Raw genomic sequence first — 23,137 nt, forward strand, 5'->3', positions numbered from 1 at the left:
GTGTGTGTGTGTGTGTGTGTGTGTGTGTGTATGTGTCTGTGGTTCAGATTCAGGCATCTGTCTGTGGTTCAGATCCGTGTGCACCTGGGGAGATGCTGTGAGTCTCTGATTGTGAACAGCAGCTTGGTGCCTGGACAGAGCATCTCCCCAGGTGGTGAAGAAAAATGCCAGCTGCCGGCAAATCTTGGCGAGCTCAGTGACACAGCGCCAGCCTGGAAGCCAGGGTTCCAGCCCGGGACCCAGACTCGCTGGACGGCCTTAGGTACGCCGCCGCCTGTCTCTGGCTTGAGAAGCCTCGGTGGCAAGTAACAACCCTCCTGAGCACTTGCCGTGTTCAGGTAGAGGCAGCCCCTGTTCTGATCACGTTCCAGGGCAGAGTTCTCCAGGGCACTCTCTCTCTCTCTTTTTAAAATGTTTTTTAACAGTTATTTATTTTTGAGAGACAGAGCATGAACGGGGTGGGGGGTCCGAGAGAGAGGGAGACACAGAATCCGAAGCAGGCTCCAGGCTCCGAGCCGTCAGCACAGAGCCCGACGCGGGGCTCGAACCCACGAACCGTGAGATCGTGACCCGAGCCCAAGTCGGACGCTCAACCGACTGAGCCACCCAGGTGCCCCCCCCCGTCCTGGCACATTCTTTTATCTATTCCTTTTCACAGATGTGGAAATGGACACACATGAGATTGCAGCCTGGGGAAGGGGCCTGGGGACACCAAGACCCAGAGACCCCGCACTGGGGGCCGAGGGTCCAACCATGGGGCATGTGATTCAGATCTCGGAGGTTCCGGCGTGGCCCTGTGGCCCTCCCTCCCCCTCACTTGGGTGTTAGGCAGGCCTGACTTGATCTCTAAGGTTCTTGGTGTTCCAGGATGCTAAGACTTGGTGTCTGAAACATACAGTCCACAACAATAAATGTCACAGGAGGAAGGATGTGACCAGGCTGCAGAGGGAAGAGACCCAAGACATTCTGAGCCAAATCCCTCCCCTCTCCCCCTCTCCCCTCCTCCTTCCCCTCCTCTCCCTTCTCAATCCCTCTCTCTCTCTCTCTCTCTGCCCCAAGAGCTGATTCACCCCAGGAGTGTCTCAGAACCTGCACCCGTGCTGTCTTCTGATGGCAGAGGCCACCAGCTGCTAACCAGGGCTCAGCCATGCTTCGTGGTAGAGCCTCCACTGCCCGAAAAGCCCGGGGATCGGTGGCCACATGAGGCACTTTCAATGTTGCTTTAACATGCCCTCTTTGTGTCTTCCTCTCCTCTGTCCCTGGCCAGCCTGACTCAGCCACTGGAGGAGGTGGAGGAGCCTGGAGGCAGCCAGCGCCAGGAAGGAGAAGTCCAGCTTGGTGACATTAACAGGGAGATGGGACCGCCCGGCGTTTCCGTTTCTGGACACAGGCACGGTCGTAAAACTGAGCACAGTCAGACCCCGTGCTGTCCCTGGCGGTCCCACCCCGGCCTGCTGCATGAGCTGTTTCCTACCTCAGGACCTTTGGCCAGGTCATTCCACTGCCCGGAAACCTCCCTGCCCTGCACTGTGCACTCGTTCAGGGCTCTGCTGAGATATTTCCTCCCCCAAGAGGCCTTCCTTGACTATTCTACCCAGAGGGGTCACTGACATTTTCTATTTCAGCACCCCACTGTTTGAAACATGCAACTCATTGCAATTTATAATCAATTCAATCATCCAGCTCATTACTATCTATTTCACTACTATTCATTGTAATAATGGCCCTCCCACCAAACTGTCACCCAAAACAAAGCAGGGGCCGTAGGGGTGCTTAATAAATGTTTGTTGATGGTCAGCAAACATTTCTCGAAAAACTGGCTGAAGGAGATAATGGTTCACCTGGCTCTGAAGGTGGAGAAGGAGCTAGAAATGTTTAGCTGTACCAACCCAAAACTCAGCTCTCGGTAGCTTAACCCATGAGGACATCTGTCGCTCACTTAGCCAGGCGTCTGGACGGCGGACGGCCCAGGGTCGATGCCCCAGCTTGGCGATGTCATCCGGCATCCTCGTTCGCTCCATCTGTCTTAGTCAGTTTGGGCTTCTACAACAAAGTACCGCAGACTGTGTGGCTTATAAACAACAGTCCAGAAGCTGGAAGTCCAAGATCAGGGCACCAGCACGGTTGGGCTCTGGTGAGAACCCTCTTCCGAGTTGCCGACTGCCTGGATCCAGGCATGGCAGAGAGCGAGAGACACCTCTCGGGTCTCTTTCATATGGGCATGAACCTCATTCAAGAGGGCTCCGCCTTTGTGACCTAATTACCTCCCAAAGGCCCCACCCGCGAAGACCATCATATCGGGGGTTAGGAATTTCAACATGTGAAAGCTGGGGGGACACAAACATTCAGTCCATTGTGTCATCTGCTGCGTTAGCACTCTCAGCAGGTGGGTACTGGTGCTTAGGCTTGACATCTCATGGTCACAAGACGGCTGCCACAGCTCCAGGCATCACATCCTCACACAACTGTCCAAAATAGGAAGGGAAGAGAAGGAGCAAAGGAGCCTACACCTCACGTGGCTTTCTCTTCCACTGAAGAGGAAAAACTTTACCTTGAAGCAAACTGCCACTCACCGGGCCCTCCGGAGATTCCTCTTTACATTAATATCACTCGAAACGGGACCACATGGCCACCCAAGACCAACGAGGGGCAGAGTACACAGACTCCCACGGTCACCTGAGACACAGTGAGATTCGTCTTCCGATCATCTTCTGAGTTATACACAATTCAAGCCAAGAAGTTTCTGCAGTGGGGAAGAGAGCAGACAAGGTCAGTGCCTTCTCCGTCTCCTCCATGGTCTCTTATAGCCTCCCGGGGTCCAAGGCTACTTTTCCTAGTCCCTAGGGCCTTTTCCTCCTGGTCATTTGGGAAAGCAGGGACCAGAGAGGCTAATAAGTGTGCTCAACATCGCACAGGACACTAGAAGGAACGGAACCCGGCTCCCGTCTCTCCGTCCTCCCAGAACCTGGGGTATATCCTGAGCACCTGTGTCGCACTTTAGACCCTGCCCACCCCTCAGGTCTGCTGCTTGTTTAGTTGGTATCTTTCCCACGAGGCTGCAAACTCCCTACGTGCAGGGACCTTGAATCTGCCCTCAGCTGTGTCCCTGGCACCTAGCACAGAGCCTGGCATTATTGAATGAATGAATGGGCCCGAGTGTATATAACAGAAAGCTTCCTAACCCACGATGTCACAATCCTGGCAGTAAGCACTTGGTGCGGGGTCCTTAAGCTTTTAGCTGGCCCCGGGGGGTGACACTGATGGTGAACTTTACTTGTGTAAATCTGCCCCGTGGCAGAGAACAAGCAAAAATGGGGGCACAGCTGGCTCCCACGCTGGATAGAAGTTCCTGAGAGGAACCTAGCTCTCAATCGAAGCTATTTAAAAGTGGAATTTTGCAGAGAGCCAGCATGGTTCCTCTCGTGATGTGGCCTTAAGTTTGGTTTCATTAAAGATGATTGCCTTGTTTTGATTTCTTTGATACTTTGTGTGGAGTAAAAACCCACATCCCAGAGTCTCCAGCCCTGTCCCTGCCTGTAACTGGTAGCCAGCAGTCCTCCTGGTTTCTTCTTCTTTTTTAAAATGTTTATTTATTTTTGAGGGGGGGGAGGGGCAGAGAGAAAGAGGGAGACACAGAATCTGAAGCAGCTTCCGGGTTCGGAGCGGTCAGCACAGAGCCCCACGTGGGGCTCGAACTCACGAACCGCGACATCATGACCTGAGTTGAACTCAGATGCTTAACTTATGAGCCACCCAGACGCCCCTCTTCTTCTTCTTCTTCTTCTTTTTTTTAAAATTTTTTAATGTTTATTTATTTTTGAGAGAGAGAGAGAGAGAGAGAGAGAGAGACAGAGTGCGAGCGGGATAGGGGCAGTGAGACAGAGAGAGAGGAAGACATAGAATCCGAAGCAGGCTCCAGGCTCTGAGCTGTCAGCAGTGAATCTGATGCGGGGCTCGAACTCACAAACTGCGACATCATGACCTGAGCAGAAGTTGGCACTTGACAGACTGAGCCACCCAGGCGCCCCTCTCTCTCTTTTTAAAATGTTTATTTATTAGAGAGAGAGAGAGAGAGAGAGAATGAGGGGGAGGGGCAGAGAGAGAGGCGAACAGAAGATCCGAAGCAGGCTCCGCCCTGACAGTGAAGAGCCTGGTGCGGGGCTCGAACCCACGAACTGTGAGATCAGGACCTGCGCCAAAGTCAGAAGTTCGACCGAGCCCCCCAGGCACACCCGGCCCCCTCCCACCCTGCCTGTCAATCCCGCACCTAAGCTGGCACTCCCACACTCCCAGCCCCAGCCCAGCCCCCTGAATTCCCAGCATGGGGCACGCGGCCACCTACCTGACATTCCCACCCACCTCCCCCCAGCCCCCTGTGTTTCTCTGCCATCTCCAGCTCAGTCTGGGCACAGTTGAGCCCCTGCTTGCCTCCAGGCGCCCACATCGCACCCGGATCCGTGTGTGGGCACCGGCCCGTCTGCAGACTGCGCAGCCCCAGGCTCCCACCCTTCAGGAGGCTCTTTTTCAAGCATCGAGACTAAGAGAAAAGCTGGAAGTGAAGGCATCGCCGAATCAGCAACCGGGTGATATTATCACATTATTATTTCTCTCCATTAATAACGACTTGCAGGGAGCTATTATCATAGGGGCGTCCATAAAGTCCTTTCAAATAAAGCATTTTAAAACCAGAAGCTTTTGGAAACAGCGCGCCGGACCGCTCACAGATTCGTTCCTTCGGTAGCTGTTTATTGGCTCCGGTGCCAGCATGGGGCCGGCGGTCAGCCGGCGGGCAAACGGGCAGGGCCCTGCCAATGCCCAGAAGGACAGTGACCGTCCAGGGAGACGTGGATGAGGCTCCCGCGAAGGACCGCACGCTGATCGAAGTGCTGTATTTCATCGACCCGTTTAACTCTCAGAGCAGTGCCGGGAGCACGTACTTTTCTTGGCCCATTTTACAGATATGGACACTGACGTGCGGACAAGTGAGGCAACTCGGCCAAGGCCACCCAGCCGGCGCAGGGTAAAACCTTCATGTAAACTCAGGCCGTCTGGCTCCAGGGACCCGTGATCCTGGCCACAGCTCCCCCAGGATGTGAGCAACGATGTAAATAAGGCGTGTGATTACAAACTGTGGTGGGTGCAATGGCAGAGAAGCTGGGGATGCTGGGAGGGCAAATAAAGTAGGGGACGCCGGGGCGGCTCAGTCGGTTAAGTGTCCGACTCTTGATTTCTGCTCAGGTCGTGCTCTCATGGTTTGTGAATTCGAGCCCCGCATTGGGCCGTGTGCTGAGAGCACGGAAGCTGCTTGGGCTTCTCTGTCTCCCTCGCTCTCTGCCCCTCCCCTCTCTGACTCCTCTCAAAAGAAATAAAAATAAACTTAAAAAAAAAAAGAAAAAGAGGAGGGGGCCCAGGGAGGGCATCTTTGAGGAAGCGACACTTCCGTGGAGACTGAGAGAATGAGTGGACATAACCCAGGCAAAGAGTTGAGGAAGGGGCATCGTGTGCAAAGAAGGGAGCCTGTGCAAAGGTCCTGAGGCAGGAGAGCTCAGTACAGGGTGGGCAGTTGAAGGCAGTGGATCAAAAATAAAATAAGAAAACGTGTGTGTGGCGGGCAGCGGGGGGCTTTAGGGAGGAAGAAGGTATGGGGAAGGTGGGGCTGGACTTGGGAGGCACCAGGATTAGATTTTATCCATCCTGCAGCAGCAAGGGTTTAGAGCAGGCCAGGCGCCCTGCCCCTGCGGGGCATAGGAGGCTGTTAGCAGGGTAGGATTAAGGGGGGTGTAGAGCCCCAGCTGGTCTACACACCTTTCTCTGTCATTTGCCCTGGAAGCCCGCCACTGCCGATTGTGTCCTCGGGGTTGGGGAAAGCAATTCCTGACTTCAGTCTCCTGGGGAAAGTCAGACATCTCTGAGCGGTAAAGCCCAGAGCTGTTGCCGGCCGCTACCTTGGTGGCCGGCTTCTCCTTCAAAAATAAGCCCCTGCTCTGGCCACTCTCTATGGGCCTCTTCCCTGCTCAGGACCTCAGGTCCTCTTCTGCAAACAGACCACTGCCCTTTCTCCACCACGGGCTGCTGTGAGGGGCCAAGGAAACGGCAGAGGGACCTTCGGATGGAAACCTTGGCGGCACGCGGAAGGGCTGGCTCCTGTCCTAGGGGCGGCCCGAGACGCCAGACAAGGTAGGCTAGAGGCCGTGGGATGGATGGCGACCGCTGCTTTCCTCCCCCCTCCCGGCACCCCAGGCCCGTGGAATCAGGGCTGTCCGTCACCCTCTCAGCAGCGGCCGGCTGTGCCAGCTCCTCCATATTCTATCAGCTGGAGAGAGAGGAGCGAGGGAGGGAGGGAGGGGTAGATGGAACCAAAGGAGCCCCTTCACATCCACCAGTCCCCCGACACAGGCTCAGTCAGCAGGCTCTGGACACAGGCCAGGAACCCTTACTGAGGGCTCTGTGGTGTGGGCTGGGCAGATGAGATGCCAGAGAAAAAATGGTGATGGATGATGATGATGATGATGGTGATGGTGATTGTGATGATGGTGATGGTGTTGATGATGATGATGGTGACAGTGATGATGGTGTTGATGATGATGATGATGGTGATGGTGATGATGGTGACAGTGATGATGGTGACAGTGATGATGTTGATGATGATGATGGTGATGGTGTTGATGATGATGATGGTGACAGTGATGATGGTGTTGATGGTGATGATGATGGTGATGATGGTGATGATGGTGACAGTGATGATGGTGACAGTGATGATGTTGATGATGATCATGGTGATGGTGATGGTGGTGATCGATGCAGAAATGTTGGGATTTAGAGCTGGTGGCCAAGAAAGAATTCTTGAGACACCCTTGGTGGGAAAAGGTGGCGTTATTAAAGCACGGGGACAGTGCCGTGGGCAAAAAGAGCCACACTGGAGTCATGAGGAGTGGCCGGCTCTATATTTTCAAGCTGGGAGGGGGTTAGGGACGGCACAAACCCCCAAGGCATTTCAGAAACAAGGTTTCCAGGAGCTTGAGAGGCAAAGGTCATTTATTACTGTTTAGTAAAACTTCAGTCACAAGCCCCTTCAGATGTATATCAGGGGGCCACATGCTTGGAGGCCGGTCGCCAACATACATCTCGAGGGGCAGAGATAAAGGAAGTTTCCAAAGGAATTTCTGTATGTTTAAAGTAGACTCACAGGATCCTGGGGGTGGGGCTGAGATTGCCTTTTGCCTGTAGCAGAAGGTCAACGTTGAAGCAGCCGAGCAACCAGAGGAAGGTCACTCTGTTTCAAGGACTTGTCGGTGGGTTGTGAGTTATAAGTAAAAAACGTGTTCCTTTTGCCTTTATTGCCCATAACAGTGATGGTGGTGGTGACGATGATGATGGTGACAATGGCAGCGATGATTTGTTACCACTCTGAAGACCTTGCTTGGCGTCAGGCACCCTATAAGCCTTTATGTGCACGACATTGGCTCCATCGTGACCCCCACTTCATAGATGAGGAGCCTGAGGTCCAGAGTGGTAAGGAGGCTCGGCTGAGATGTGGCCAAGATGAGGTCTGGCTCTCAGTCCCCGGGGCTCTGGCACTCTCACTCTGATCCTAACCATTATGCTCCCCTGTGAGGGTCCAGAATCAGCAGACTTGCATTCGAATCCTGGGTCCACCACTTCCTGGCTGAGCACCTTGGGCTACAACTTTGCCCTCTGAGCCTCGGTGTCCTCATCTGTAAACGGGCTGCCTCTCGGGGCTGCCGGGAGCTCTGGGTAAATCCCTGCAGCTCACAGCCAGCCCCCCAAAAAAGTCCTTCAAGTCTTTGTTCAACTGTCACCTTCTCCGCAGCCACCCCATTCCTCTTGCCCGGCGCTACTCTGTCCCGTCCTCTATATCGCACATCACCTTCGCGTCGATTCCATTTGCTGTCTCTCTCTGCCGCTGGCACGCAAGCGCCCGGAGGCAGAGTTCTCCACTCGTTTGTGTTCCAGAACGGGACCAGTGTGAGCTGCTAACATGCACTTTCTGAGGGAATGAACACACAGGCGGGTGTCCTCTTCCCCCTTCTCCTTGGAGACAGGAGGACCCAGGGGATGAGATTTAGCTGGCAGTGTTGGGATGGGCGGGAGAGGCTGGGGGGAAGGTGTTTCCAGGGGGTGAGAGAAAACGCATGGGATTCTGGGTCAGGAGTCAGGCAGGAGGTGAGAGAGACACAGGGAGGGATGGGTTTCTCCAGGGTGGGGGTGGGTTTGTGCGATTTGTCTCCTGGCCACCCCCTCGGCTGCGGCGGTCCCTTTGCTTGAACTGGCTGGTCCGAACTCCCAGTCCCCTCCTCTCCCAGGGATCCTGAGGCCAAGCAGACGGGGTCCTCCCCGCCCCAAACCCCGGGCTTCCCTGGGCTCAAGCTTCAGCCCACCTGGGGCCAGCACCCACGCGCTCCTCAGTCACAGTGCTGATTCAGGAAAGGTCATTCCAACCCCGAGTCATAAATGTTAGAACTCCATGGACTTTTGGCGATTCTGATCCTTTGAGGAGGGAACAACACGCTCCAAAAGGAAAAGTTATTGTTCAGGTCAAGCAGCGAGGTCCGCCAGATCCTCTGTCCTGGACTGAGTGACTGAGAAATCCTGGATACCACCCGCACCGCTCCCCTGCACCCGCCCCAGGTCCCATCTTCTGTAAATGCAACCCGGCCTTCAAGCCTTTGTGGGGGCCAGGCATCCCCCACCCGGATCCCCTGCCCCTTCCCCATCCCGGTCCCCAGGAGTGCTCCCTGTCCCAGATATGTTCTCTGCCCCAAGTGTGCTCCCTTTCTCAGGCATGCTCCCTGCCCCACGAGTGCTCCGCATCTCAGGAGTGCTCCTTGCCTCAGGTGTCCTCCCTGCCCTGGATGTGTTCTCTGCCCCAAGTGTCCTCCCTTTCTCAAGCATGCTCCCTTCCCCAGTAGTGCTCCCCATTCCAGGCGTGCTCCCTGCCCCAGGCGTGCTCCCTGCCTCAGCTGTACTCCCTGCCTCACCTCTCCTCTCTGTTCCAGGTGTACCATTTTCCAACCGCAGCTTGGGAGCTCACTCTGCCCCTGGGCCTTTGCACATGTGAATTATCTGCCTGGGATGCCTCCTCTGCTTCAGCCGATTGTCACCCCATTCTTAGGGTCCGGAATGAGTCCCCGCTTCCTTCAAGACGCCTTTTGTATCTGCTCTGTGGTTGAGCCCACCAGCTTTGCTTTTTAGGACACTACATATTGTGTGTTTTCAGATCTCCTCTGAGTTTTAAGGGATGAGGAAGGGACGTAGAAGGGGACAAGGCAATAGATGGGCTTATATCTTCCTGTTCTTCCAAAGCGCTGTGACCTTGGATCTGCTCCCTAACTCCTCTGAGCCTCATCTTGTCCTTGTATAGGAGGTGAGTCTAGTGAAGAACCCATCCCTAGCTAACTCACAGGCCCTTGTGGGAGGGCTGGGTACACGATAAGGGACAGTGCACATGTGAGGGCTGGCCCCATTCTTGGGGGGCAGGAGCAGTGGGTCCCAGTAAGCTTCCATAGAGAAGACAAGCCCCTTGGTTGGGCCCCCCCGTTCATTGTCATCTCCCCTTCGGCCCTGGCCCTGGGCCGGGCACCTAGGAGGACTCAGCGTGCATGGGAACATTGAACTTTGAGTCCCGGGGTCATTCCTAGAACCATCTGTCCCCCTGTGGCCTGCCCCCTCCTCGAGGGACCACGTCTTCTTGGCTTCCTCGCCTCAGTGCCCAGCGTGGGGCCTGCATGGAGTAGGTGTTGTGTTTCTGACCCTAGAACTAAAAAGCAGACGTACTTGACTCGGAAGACGTGCTCCAGACCAGGACGAGCCCTTAGAGATCATCTCGCCAAGTGCCATCATTGTGCAGATGGGAACCTGAGGCCCAGAGATGGAAAGGGACACGTTGAGCTCGAGTAGTGGTACCTACTTTGGGAGCAGACAGATCTGGGTCTAGAGCAGTTCTTTACGTTGTTGGGAGTGGGACCCTGGACAAGTTGTGTCTCTCTCTGAGCGGTGGTTTTCCCATCTGGAAACGGAGCTAATGGTGAGGGGAGTCACGGGGACAGAGTGGGATCGCGTCTCTGAAAGCACGCACACAGTGCCTCACACGTGTTAGGTCTCCAGTAAAGGAGTCCCATGCATTAAAGCAGATCCGAGGAGGGGCGGGGACAGAGCTGGGTCACCCGTTCCCCCCTCAGCTTACTCTCCGCCCGCTTTGATGAGGAGAAGCTGGCGGGTTTCCCTCTCTGCCCCCTCCCCCCCCCCCCAGGAAGCCAATACCTGATTCCACCCCACACACCTTATCTATGGAAAGGAGCTACTGATCTCCCAGGAGGTTCTAATCAATGCAGCTACAGCCGCATCCTGCCAACGTCTGGATCCGGTTTCCACACCTTCTTCATTACACCGGCACCAGAACCATCTCTCAAGTCCCTGCCAGCCCAGTAACTCTGCTTCTTGAAGATCGGGTCACCTCCCCACCCAGGACGACTGCTTCCCTTCTTCCCTCCTTCCCGGAGAGACCCCCTTCCCCTACCTGCCGGGGACCACGCCTGGACCAGCCGATCTTAGATGACAGTACCCGGCCGTGGATGCCACCTTCCACGGGAGCGGCAGTGTGGCGGAGGGGCAGACGCTTTGCAGACAGACCTGGGTTCAAACCCCAGCTCTGGCCCTCACCAGCTGTATAACCCGAGGCAGTCACTCTGCCTGTCCCTGAATGGAGACCAGAATTTCTAATTTGCCTTTTTGATTTTTTTTTAATGTTTATTTATTTTTGAGAGAGACAGAGACAGAATGCAAGTGGGTCAGGGGCAGAGAGAGAGGGAGACACAGAATCCGAAGCAGGCTCCAGGCTCCGAGCTGTCAGCCCAGAGCCTGACGCGGGGCTGGAACTCACGAGCCGTGAGATCATGACTTGAGCCAAAGTCGGACGCTCAACCGACTGAGCCACCCAGGCGCCCCTCTAATTTGCCTTTTTGTAGGAAGTGCCCAGCATGCGCCTTCTTTACTTATCATCGCTGCTCCTGTTTGGCGTGTGGCAGCCCCATCCTCCTTCCAGGAGGCCCCATTCTCTGGCCCCCCATTTTCTCTGGCTGCCCCAGGGCCGGCTCCACCTGCCTTTCCCATCCTGTGTCCGAGCTCTCCCCGGACTTCCCACCATTCATCTCTCTCATTGCCTACTTGTGCTCCCCTCCTTCCATCAAGCCCTGGATCTGTCCACTCATCTACCCACCCAATCATCCGCCACCCCTCCCTCCCTCTGTGCTTCCCTTGCTGACCACTGCACTGCCACCTGATGTTTGCACTGACCATGGGCTGCAGTGGTGGCCATGGTCCTGCTTTCACGCACATCAGTCTGGTTGGGGAGACTGATGGGTATTCAGGTGATGACAGCTCATTGCATGAAGTGTTCTGAAGGGCCTCGGGCTCTGTAGGAGCACAGAGGAGGCACCTGACCCAGGCTGGGTGTCCAGAGAAGGTGATCCCTGGCTTGAGTCCTGAGGGGAAGGGTGTAGAGAGAGGAAGAGCATCCCTGAGACGAGAAGAGAAGAAAGTGCAGCTCTCTTGGCCTCCCAGGAGATCACGGGACATGAAAGAAGCTGCAAGTAAGCCCTTGTGGCTCACATTAGGGCTCCAGAGGCCAAAGATGAGGCTGGTAAGGAGGCCGAGGCCAGGTGATGCCAGGCTGTGAAGTCAGACCAGGTGGTGACAGGAGCCACCAAAGTGTTTAAGTGGGGGAATGATGTGGCCATAGGGCATCGATGGGTCCCTGAGCACTCTGGCCACTGCACAGAAAAGATAGTGAGGGCCAGAGGCAGAGATGAGAGCAGACTGTTGTGGTGGCCCAGTCCCCGATACGATGAGCCCTGGACCAAGATGGCGGCCAACGAGGAGGACAGAAGTGGGAAGATGAGAGGCACGGTTAAGACATAGCCTTGATGGACTTAAGTGAGGGATCGGGGGTGGGGGCAGGGTGTCACCTCTTTAGAGATGACCCTCACCTCTGCTGGAGCTTCCTCAGTGGCCACCCTTTGGCTCTTATAGCCCCAGACTTTTGCACAGGCCACTTGCCCTGCCTGGAAGGACCCTACTCTGAAGGTCAAGTGAAAATTTTTAAGGTAGCCAGCAGGCAACCAGGAGCCACTGGCAGCTCACAAGCAGGAGACTGGCATGCTCAGGTGCGGGTGTTAGAAACAGTCTGGCTCCAGGAAAGGCTCAGTGGTGGGGATGGTCAGAGTTGGGTGGGGAGGGGAGGGATGTGGGGCTGTGGGTGTCAGATCTCAAGAGTCATCACTTCCTGAGAGCAGGCTTCTCTTTGACCCACTCACCCTCAAACTAAGCCAGGTCTTTCTCTTGTAACCAATTTTCCCACCTTGGGCTCTTCCACAATTTGCAGTTTTATATTTATATGCGTGGTTACTTAATTCATGTATATTTTTCACTCCCAGCATCTAGCGCAGTCCTTGGCACATACCAGGTGCTCAATAAACGCTGAGCGAACGATGAGCAAGTGATCCTGGTTGGAGTTTGAGCAGCACACTGGATGGGCGGATACCAGGCTAGAAGGAAGGGTTGGTGGATACCGATGTATGGGGTTTGGAGGCCAAGGTTAGCTGTTTAGATCAGAACCCCAACTTCTCAACACCAACTGTGAGGAATATCCACAGCAGAAGTATTTTTAGGAATTCTAAAATACTAAATGGGCTGAAAAAGGCATCCCAGAGGGAAGCTGGCAGGGCTCAGGGGCTGCCCGAGTTTTGGAATTACTCATCCGGCGCGGGCTCTTCGCTGGCACAGAGAATTGAGGCACCGTCCTGGCTGTTTTGTGCAGAGGGCCTGGATCTGAACCACGTACTAAATAAAGGCTGGAACACGATGTACCACATTTCCAACCCTGAACACATCTCAGAGCTGACAATAATATATATGTTATTTTTTTTTTAAATTTTTTTTTTTATTTTTACCAAACTACAAAGTGCACGTGATTTTCTCTTGAACACCCGGTAAAAAAGCTGAAACTCAAAGCCAGATGTAACGGACAGAGCTGGGTTTGCTGGCATTTCCGCTTCCCGGAGGCGGGCTCCGTGACCACTGGTGGCTTCGCTCTGCGAACCTATGTTTTCTCACCAGTAAAATGAGGTGCGCATCCCCTCCCCCTTCAAGTCACAGGTGTGATGGGGCTGTTGGATGTGAAAATTATTTGAACGGTCTTGGCTAAACAGGAGGTGTGGCTTAATTAGCCAAATGGATATACCTTTCCAAAGTTAGGAAATGGAAGCATCCACAGGTCCCGCCAACCTTTGTGGGGCATGTGAATACATTACTGGTCTTACTCCCATTCGCAGAGAATCTTTTCGCCCCTGGCCAATGGGCTGGCTGCATTTGTGTGGGTGCCCGCCCCTCCTCCAATCAGCTGTGGCCGAGGGCTCACGTGACACTTAGGCTGCCACGTGTTCTAACACACTATTCAATAGTCCTAGGAAGGGGCTGCTATTATGCCCATTTTACAGGGAAGGAGTCTGAGGCACAGAGAGGTGACTTCACCAATGACAAAGAGCTACTAAAATGCAGAATCGTGATTCGCACACTGGGCTTTAAACCATTCAGTTCCATCGTCTGGTTCATCTCTGTATCTTCGGGGCTTAGCAGAGTGCCTGGCACGTAATAAGCATTCTGTATGTTTGCCAAGTGAGACTATAGCAGTAATAACTTTGATTCTACAGGCTTATTATGAAAATTAAGAAAGTTAGTATCAGTGAAAGCATCTGGCACAGACCCTGGGATTGAGCGGCGGTGAATAAATATTGGTTTAATTCATTCATGGATCATTCATTCTTCTTCCCTTGTGGGCTGGGGCCACTGCTCCCTGCAAACGTGGGGAGAAGGTGAACCCTGACTTCCCTCCACCCGCCCTGCATTCTGCAGACCGCCTGAGCTTTAGAGACCTTTGCCCATCATGAGTATCTCCAAAACCTATTTACGAGGGGGGTTCACGGTGGAGGTAAGCCCCTCTCTGACCAGCCTCTCCGGGGCCCCTCCCTCCTCTCCCAGGGGACCTTCCCCGTCTTTTCCAACCACCCCCCCCCCCACCCCCCCAACCTGGCCTCCAATCGCAGGGCTCTCCAGCGTTTTGCTCACATCCAGCCTTGCTCCTGGTAGTTTTCCTGTTCAGACTTCAAAGGTCTTGTCTTCCAACCAGAAATCACTTCTCTCATTCACTGTTCCCCCTGAGGCTTTATGGGCACCTCTCTGAAGTCACTGTGCACCGGGGGTGTTACGAACTGTACTAAAAAGTGCATGGATGCTGGGGCGGGCCGGTGTGGATGGGCGGGTCGTCACCGGCTGTGTGTTGGGCGAGTCAGGTATCCTCCCCCAGCCTATGTTTCCTACACGTTAGGTGCTGAATAAGCACCACTTCTCGGGGATGCTGTGAAGGTGAAATTAAATGATTAAATAGAACAAATAATAATTATCAGTTTCCTTCTACGTATTGTGTAGAATGTCAGGCCTGAAAGGGACTTTAAAAAAATTTTTTTTTAACATTTATTTATTTTTGAGACAGAGAGAGACAGAGAATGAACAGGGGAGGGGCAGAGAGAGAGGGAGACACAGAATCTGAAACTGGCTCCAGGCTCTGAGCTGTCAGCACAGAGCCCAACGCGGGGCTCGAACTCACGGACCGTGAGATCATGACCTGAGCCGAAGTCGTACACTTAACCAACCAAGCCACCCAGGCGCCCCTGAAAGGGCCTTTAAAGGAATGTCGGATCCAGTGCTTTTCAAACTTCTGTTTCGCTAAGTGGAGCCACTCTTTCCCACAGGTTAAGGGGAAGCTCAGTGTGTAGAAACGGATCGACCAGCAAGTCTCTGGGGAAGGCGGGGCCTAGAGCCCCGCCCACTCGGCTCCTCCCTCAACCCCACCCCCAGAGGCCCCAAGGGACTTCCGGCGAGCTTCCGGGGCGGGGCGCTCAGTGCTGAAAGGAGGCCTCTCTAAGAGAAGTCACCTAATCGTCCTCTCTGTCGGGAGCTAGGACGTTTCTATTCCCTTAAAAATTCTCTCAGGCCCTTTACAGCCAGTCCCTCTTCCTACCGCCAGCCCCTGGAAACCACCAATTTGAACGAAAGGTTTGCTTTCTGGCCATACAGTTCTGTTTCTTCCAGAATGTCACATGCAGACAGTCATAGGGTGATTAGCCTTTCGCTTAACCTGTCATGTTTGACAGTCAACTGCGTATCCCTGTTTGTTCCTGTAGATTGCTAAGTAATATTCCACTGTGTGAGGATATCCCACACAGTGGAATTTATTTATCCATTCACCACTTGATGGACGTCTGTGTTGTTTTCAGGGTTCGGCTGTTATGAAGAAGCCTTCCATGAGCATTCGTGTAGAAGTCTTTTGCTATTTCTCCTGCACAAACACCTGAGTGTGTGATCGTTGGGTCAGATGGTGAGCCTATGTTTAACTTCATAACAAACTGCCAAACTGGAATTGCCTTTGGAGTAGTGAGCCGTGTTCCTATGTCTGTGATCATGTGACTCACGGCTTTAGGAGGGTTGCTTTGTACTCTGGGTGAGTGGATTATAGTTTCCTATGTGGCTTCTCTGAAGGACTTTTGCATTTTACCCAGAAGTCCACTGTTCCATTCATCAAACCCTTCCCCCAAACCGTAGGTCAAAGGATTGGCTTCTCCTCCATGAGGAAAGCTTTTCCGTGAGCCAGCAGGTAGGATGTGATCACCCCAGACAAGGGGGAGGGGTGGGAATGCCAGGTGGGGTGCCAGTGAACCGGGTGTTTGCCCAGAACTATGGGCACATAGATCCCCTATGTATCTGACATCCAGAATGCTGCAAAGGAGGGTGGCCAGTGAGGAGAAAGTGCCAGAGAGAAGGGGAGCTGCCACAATGGTCCTCCCCTCCTAACACTGACCCTTGTTTTTTTATTTTTTTTTAATGTTTATTTCTGAGAGAGACAGAGTGTGAGTGGGGGAGGGTCAGAGAGAGAGGGAGACACAGAATCCGAAGCAGGCTCCAGGCTCCGAGCTGTCAGCACAGAGCCCGACGTGGGGCTCGAACTCATGAACTGTGAGATCCTGACCTGAGCTGAAGTCGGACGCTTAGCGACTGAGCCACCCAGGCGCCCCCCTTCCCCCCTTCCCCCCTTCCCCCCTTCCCCCCTTGCTTTTTCTGCTCAGGTGCCGGAGTTCTCCCTGTCAGATCCACTTCTGCCATCAGGCACAAAGCGACCAGCTCTTAGACCAAGCAGTGATGGAGGAGGGCTCTCCAGGGGACAAGCTCCTGTTTCAGAGTCTCCTCTGAAGACACTGACAGAATCAGGGCAGAATGGGCTGTAAAAGGAGTTCAGTGCCTGTCTTTTGACTCCATCCGTATCTCTGCACCTGCACAGCCCTGTTCCCAGCTCCCAGACGTTGACTCACTGATCTGCTGACGTCTGCTCTCGGCCCCATCAGCCCGTTTTCCACAGCAGCCAAGAGACTTGCTTTATTTGTGAAGTTTTGCTCTATCTCTCGACACATCTCCCTGTCTAAATCAAGAAACACATGGTTCAAAAATGCAAAAGATACAAGACGGTGTGTGGAGAGAAATGTCTCCTTCCCACCTCTTCCCCAGCCACTCGGCTTCCCTCTTGGGAGACAAGTCAAGTGCTTGTTTCATAAGGATTCTTTCCAGAGTGTTGTGTATGTATAAGACCATGTAGATGTGTACATATTTGTTCCCTTCCTGCTGTGTTTCACGTGGATGGCAGCCCATGATAAACACTGTTTAACCATGGAAGGCTTCCCGGAGGAAGCAGTTTTCAGGCCAAGATCTGAAAGATGAAGGGGCTAACCAGGTGAAGTGGGGGAACATTCCAGGCAAAAGGAGCAGCCTGCATACAAACCGTGAGGGGGGTCTACGTGCAGAGATTGCAGAAAGGCCTGGGGGTCTGCAGCTCTGAGTGGGAAGGAGACGTTCCCAGGAGGGGTGCGGGTGCAGACCAGGCCTGAGCCTGAGGCCACATTCACTTAGTGTTTTGTCCTTAGAGAATTGGAGAGCTACTCAATGGCTATCCGCAGGCAAATAAAATGATCACTGTTGTGTTGTAAGAAGAAATCTCTTAAAAGATTGGAGGCAACCTGAATATCCATCATTGAGGGACCAAGTAAGCAAATTATGGTACATCCATTCAATGGAAAACTTACAGCCATTTTTAAAAGTTTATTTATTTATTTTAGGGGGGAGCGGGGGGAGAGAGAGGGAGAGAGAGAATCCCAAGCAGGCTCTGTACTGTCAGCCCAGAGCCGACTTGGGGCTGGATCCCACGAACCGTGAAATCATAACCTGAGCCCAAACCAAGAATCAGAGGCTTAACCCACTGAACCACCCAGGCACCCCCTTACAGCTATTTTTAAAAAGCAGGGGTGGGGGTGACTCTTCTCGTACACAGAAGGAGTAGTCTCTTGCTATGCCCCCCTTGAGCACCAACCCACACAGCCAGGCTGCAGGTGCAGCCCACGAAGGAAGCCACATCTCGGCTCCCCCGCGCCCCCCACCTTTCCAGTCCTTCCAGTCACTCTCATCTTCTCTTCAGCTTCGAGGTTTCTGTGTGATTCTGGGAGTTCCCTCCTTGGATTTATTCTACCAAAGAAGCTTTGTCTGTGTTAACTACAAATGTCTCTTAGCAACATCTCCTGGCGCATCTCTTCGTGGAAGGTATTTCTCTAATGATCAAAGGTCTATTTTTATAGACTTTCTCCTTCTCAGGATTGTAAGAATAATGTTCCTGTCTCATATCAGTGTCTTCACTAACTGTAACCCTGTGTGGCGGCTATGAAATATTCCCATTTTACAGCCACGGAACTTCCGAGAGAACCTTTGCAGTGTGGCCACCCTCAGGGTGAATCCTGATTGGTCTAAACCAAGTCCTTTGCCAGTGATTGGTGGAGGGGCGCGCTGGGACCTGGTTCTGGCCAATGAGATGTAAGGAAAGGGTTTTCCTCTCTCAGGAGGGGGCGGGGCAGAGATAAGGCAGCCTTTTTTTTTGTTTTTAATTTATTTTTATTTATTTACTTTTTATTTAAAAAAAATTTTTAGGAGCATCTGGGTGACTCAGTCGGTTAAGCATCCAACTTTGGTGGCTCAGGTCATGATCTCGAGGTTGGTGTGTTGGAGCCCCGCGGAGCCTGCTTTGGATTCTGTGTCTACCGCTCTCTCTCTTCCCCTTCCTTGCTTGCGCTCTGTCTCTGTCTCTCTCAAAAATAAATAAATAAACATGGGGCGCCTGGGTGGTTCAGTTGATTGAGCGTCCGACTTCAGGTGGTGATCTCCCAGTTTGTGAGTTCCAGCCCTGTGTCGGGCTCTGTGCTGACAGCTCCGAGCCTGGAGCCTGCTTCGGATTCTGTGTCTCCCTCTCTCTGCCCCTCCCCTGCTTGTGCTCTGTCTCTCTCTCTGTCTCAAAAATAATTAAACACTAAGCAAATTTTAAAAATCAGTAAATAAACTTAAAAAAATAAAAATAAAATAATTTTTTAAGTTTTTAATTTTATTCCAGTGTAGTTAACATACCGTGTTATATTAGTTTCAGGTGTGTAATATGGTGATGCAACACTTCCGTGGGTCATCAGGTGCTCATCCCAAGTGCACGCCTTAATCGCCATCATTTATGTAACCCATCACCCCCACCCACCTCCCCTGTGTCACCCATCAGTTCTCTATAGTGAAGAATCTGTTTTCTGGTTTGCCTCTCTCTTTTTTACCCTTTGCTCATTTGTTTCGTTTCTTAAATTCCACTTGCTTGTGAATGAAATCATACCATATTTGGCTTTCTCTGACTTATTTCACTTAGCATAATACACTCCATTTTGTTGCAAATGGCAAGATTTCATTCTTTTTTTATGGCTGAATGGTATTCCATTGTGTGTGTGTGTGTGTGTATGTGTGTGTGTGTGTGTGTATATATATACACATATGTATATACACACACCTATATACATATACATACATATATATATATATATATATATATATATATATATATACATCTATACATCTATACACACACACACACACACACACACACACACACACATACACTACCTTTGTCCATTCATCTATCGATGGACACTTGGGCCGCTTCCATAGTTTGGTTATTGTAAATAACGCTGCAATAAACATAGGGTGCCTGTGTCCTTTTGAATTAGTATTTTTGTGACTGCCTTTTTAAATTTATCTTTTATTTAAAAATTTTCTTGGTAGCTCCTTCTCGTTCTGGATACTATTTATGAGGCTTTCACATCCTGAGCTGTGGCAACCGTTTTGTGGTATGAGGCAATAAGCTTGAGAATGAAGTCAAATGCTCAGAATGGCAGAGATGGGAGAGCCTGGATCTCTGTTGAGATCGCTGAGTCAGTGGCCCAACCCCCGCTTAACTTTACTCACTGGGTAAGTAAACACTAATGTCCTTACAGCAGAGCGGCCATTGACCTTGGATTTCTGTAACTTGACACCAAAAGCATTCTTTACTGATAACAGTGAGGATGCCCTCACTGACCTCTCTGAAATGCTCCTGCCTTAGGATGTACCTCAGGAATCACAGACTCCCGAGGAACCCGGGCAAAAGGAATGACCTGGGAGCAAGCCAAGCATGGGCTCCAGGCTCTGCTCCACCACTAATTAGTGGTGTGGTTGTGGGCAAAGTCAGTCCCTTCTCGCTCTCCTGTTCTCTCCCTAGTAAAGTGAGGGGTTGCGTGACCTCCGGGGCATCTGCTAACAAGGACTCACAAGCCCTCTGAGCCACACAGGGCTGCTCGAACGAACGTTTCCCTGCTGAGGGTGTTTGAGTGAGTGGAGGGGGTCCAGGCTCGGCTGGGTGCTGCTGAGTGTTTGGCGGTGACTGAGGAATCAGACTGGCCTCAGAGGCTTTACTCATTCCTCTTCCTCATTTGTCAGCAATCCTTCATCGTGCCCCAGTTTCAGGGTGTATTTTTAGTGGAAATAAACTCACACAGCTCAGGATGACACAATTTGTTCAGGGGGTTCGGCGTCACCTGCCGATGAACCCAGGCTGGGGAGCAAGGCACGGGGAGGTGGCCCAGCCAGGGACCCAGCAGGTCAGGCCGGTGGGCTAATTAGGGAAACCATCGAGTTTTGCAATAAAACCAAAAGCCTCCAAGGGCTGCAAGCCTGGGTGAAGTGAGCCTATTCGACCTGGGACCCAGCATCAAGCCTGCAAGGTATTTACCACCTAGCCAGGGAAGCAGAACGGCTATTTGAAACCCTGTTTGCTTCTAAATTCGGGGCTGGGATCTTGCGTGTGTTTTGCTGAGCACGTTGATAAGTTTGGAAACACGTGTTTGGAAGTGGGCAGCTGAAGGGGGACGGGCATTAAATCCTCTGCCTAAATAAGGGAGGAAAATTTAGTTTCCAGAACCTAGAAGACCATAGAGGGCAGGGTGTCATAGATCCTGTTGGTGACCTGTCCAGACCCCTTTGCAGGACTGGCTCGCCCAGGTCCCTCCTGCTGTGGCTGTTGACCGCACCCTTCAACTGAGAACTGCCTCCCACCCACAGAAGCCTGGGAGGCCACCCTGCCCGCCCTTGGCCAGTGACTGACCAAGGCAGGGGTCTAAAAGCCCCTCCCTGCCCCTTGGCTCAAAGTAGGAGAAATCTGTGGAGCCCTTCCCTCCGGGGCTCCCCAGGGGTGGGGTGAGGCCAAGTGTCCACTGAATTCACATCTCAGCATAGTCTCTTCTCCCCCATTCTGCTTCCCTCACTCCCTTACACGGTCCTCCTGTGGGTCCTCAACAGACCATTTGCACAAGATTCCTTGTCTCAGATGCTACTTCTACGAAACCAGACCTATGATCATGGAAATGATGACACGGGGCTGGACCGAGCCCCTTCCAGTGGGACAGACTGGCCGAAGTCCAAAGTCTTTTTGGCATGTGAATCTTGAATGTACGATTTGAACTGCTGCTGATTAGATGGGCAGACACGGGCAAGTTTGTTTGTTTGTTTGTTTACCTCTCTTGCCGTGGTGTAACCTCTCGGTCCATCCCCTTCAATCTCAAGTACAGTCTATTACACGCAGAAACGCCTTGCAAGTATGGGTGTGGGGGTGCGCACCTGAAACATAAGGGAAGGGGTTGAGCTCCCCAGTTGGATTGACCCAAGACGGAGAAAGGACGGGCAGCACAGCAAGGCGATTCAGAACCGGAATGAACTCAGCAGAAACAGGAGGCAGAGGTGGTCATGAGAAGGTAAATCCGCTGGGAATTTGCATAAAGGTTGGGGAGGGCTTGGGACTTCCTCTGGGAATAGAAGGGGGATCGGCATCCTTCTTACCTACATCTTAAGTAGCAGAAAGACTCCAGCTGGGGTGGAGGACACGACCAGTGTGTACATAGCATTCGTTCTCCCTTCCTTGATGACCGAGCATTGGTTTACTTTGGACAACAATGCGCCCAGTTAAAGGAACGCATTTGCCCGGAGCAGCTGGGTGGTGTCCTGCCGGCCCCTCTGGGTTTAAGCTGCCGAGGTTGGAACCCCAGTACTCACGGCTGCACCTCGCCGTCCTGAGGGAGAGCCTTTGCCGGGTAGTCTCTTTCCTCAGGATGATCATTGTTTATTACCATATTTTCCATGGAAGAGACTTTGGGAAACAGCCCAGTGAAGGGGAAAGAGGATGGGCTGTGCAGTCAGATGGAGATGGGTTTGGGTGTCAGGTCTCCCGCTTCCCCCCCTTCCCCAAATGCCTTTTTTGACAAATCAGGCTCCTTGATTGTCATTCCTTCTGTAAAGTGGGTGTAATAAGATTTTCCTATGTCCCCAGATTCCTGTTCGTTGAATGGAATCACAGTGGATCCCATATGTATAAGGCACCCATTTTATGGTCTGGCACATGGTTGGTGCTCGAAAACCTTAGGTACCTTGGCTCCATGGGTCCTTCTATCTGTCGGCCTTGATGAAGTCTGAGTGGAACAGACTGAGAGCCCTGGATGGCAACAGTGTTTAGACCATGGGGCTTGGGGGTGGGAGTTGGGTTAAGCAGAGTGGGTTTTAGCACCCTTTTGGTTCTCACGTGATGAGCACCAGAGCTGTGGGGGCAGAGTTGGGGGAGAGAAAGTGGGGACCGAATTTCCTCCCTTCATGTCTTAAATATGGCTCCTGGGTTTACCTGTTCAGCAGCTGATGGTAAAGAAGCTACAATAATTGGAGAATTCTCCCTCATGGCTCCATATGACCGGGGCACAAACACATACCCTCAGATGACAGCACGCTGAGGGTGCTGATGTAAAGTGGGGGGCGGGGGGCTTCACTTCTCTAAGGGTTATAGCCAGCCCTTTTGGGTTTAGTCTAGGTCGGCCCAGGTTCAAGTGGTCTCCCTGTGTTCCCACACTCTTGAATTAGTAACAGCAGGGCAGGACCATGTCAAATTCTTATATTATAATAACAGCCAAGACTTGTATAGTGCCAGACATCACGATTCTTTTTAAGTATTAATTCACTGGGGCACCTGAGTGGCTCACTCGGTTGAGCATCATGATCTCACGGTTCGTGGGTTCGAGCCCCTTGTCGGGCTCTGTGCTGACAGCTCGGAGCCTGGAGCCTGCTTCCGATTCTGTGTCTCCCTCTCTCCTGCCTCTGCCTTGCTCGCGGTCTGTCTCTCTCTCTCTCAAAAATAAATAAACATTAAAAAAAATTTTAATTAAAAAACAAAACAGCTCCTGACATCAGCAAGGAAGCAAACTAACATCCTAGTGGAGCAGAATGGCAAGTCAGACAACCAATTAGAAACATAACAAAGTAGGGGCGCCTGGGTGGCTCAGTTGGTAGAGTATCCTACTTGGGCGCAGGTCATGATCTTGCAGTTATTGAGTTCAAGTCCCACATCAAGCTTGCTGCGGTCAGGTCAGACAGAGCCATCTTCAGATCCGCTGTCCCCCTCTCACTGCCCCTCCCCTGCTTGCGCAAGCTCTCTCTCTCAAAAACAAATAAACATTAAAAAAAAAAAAGAGGAAACATAACAAAGGACAGTGATAGGTGTTTATTTATTGATGCCATAGAAAGATTGGCCAGTAGAGCTCTTCTTAAAGAGGTGACGTTTGAAAACACTCAAATAAAAAGAATGTGAGCC

At 52.4% G+C, this 23,137-nt stretch overlaps 1 long non-coding RNA gene across 2 annotated transcripts; it reads left to right on the forward strand.

Annotated features, from left to right (window-relative positions):
- Positions 1-2,313: 2,313 nt before the first annotated feature.
- On the forward strand, positions 2,314-10,696 carry LOC122225067. 2 transcript variants are annotated; one of them, XR_006205099.1, is made up of 5 exons: positions 2,314-2,769; positions 6,019-6,177; positions 7,351-7,512; positions 9,018-9,385; positions 9,777-10,696. It is a non-coding gene; the product is annotated as an uncharacterized LOC122225067 (long non-coding RNA). The 2 variants fall into 2 exon arrangements; XR_006205100.1 differs by having other exon boundaries at positions 6,045-6,177.
- Positions 10,697-23,137: the final 12,441 nt, after the last annotated feature.

Source organism: Panthera leo, chromosome B4, assembly GCF_018350215.1.
Source record: "Panthera leo isolate Ple1 chromosome B4, P.leo_Ple1_pat1.1, whole genome shotgun sequence".
Lineage (NCBI taxonomy): Eukaryota > Metazoa > Chordata > Mammalia > Carnivora > Felidae > Panthera > Panthera leo.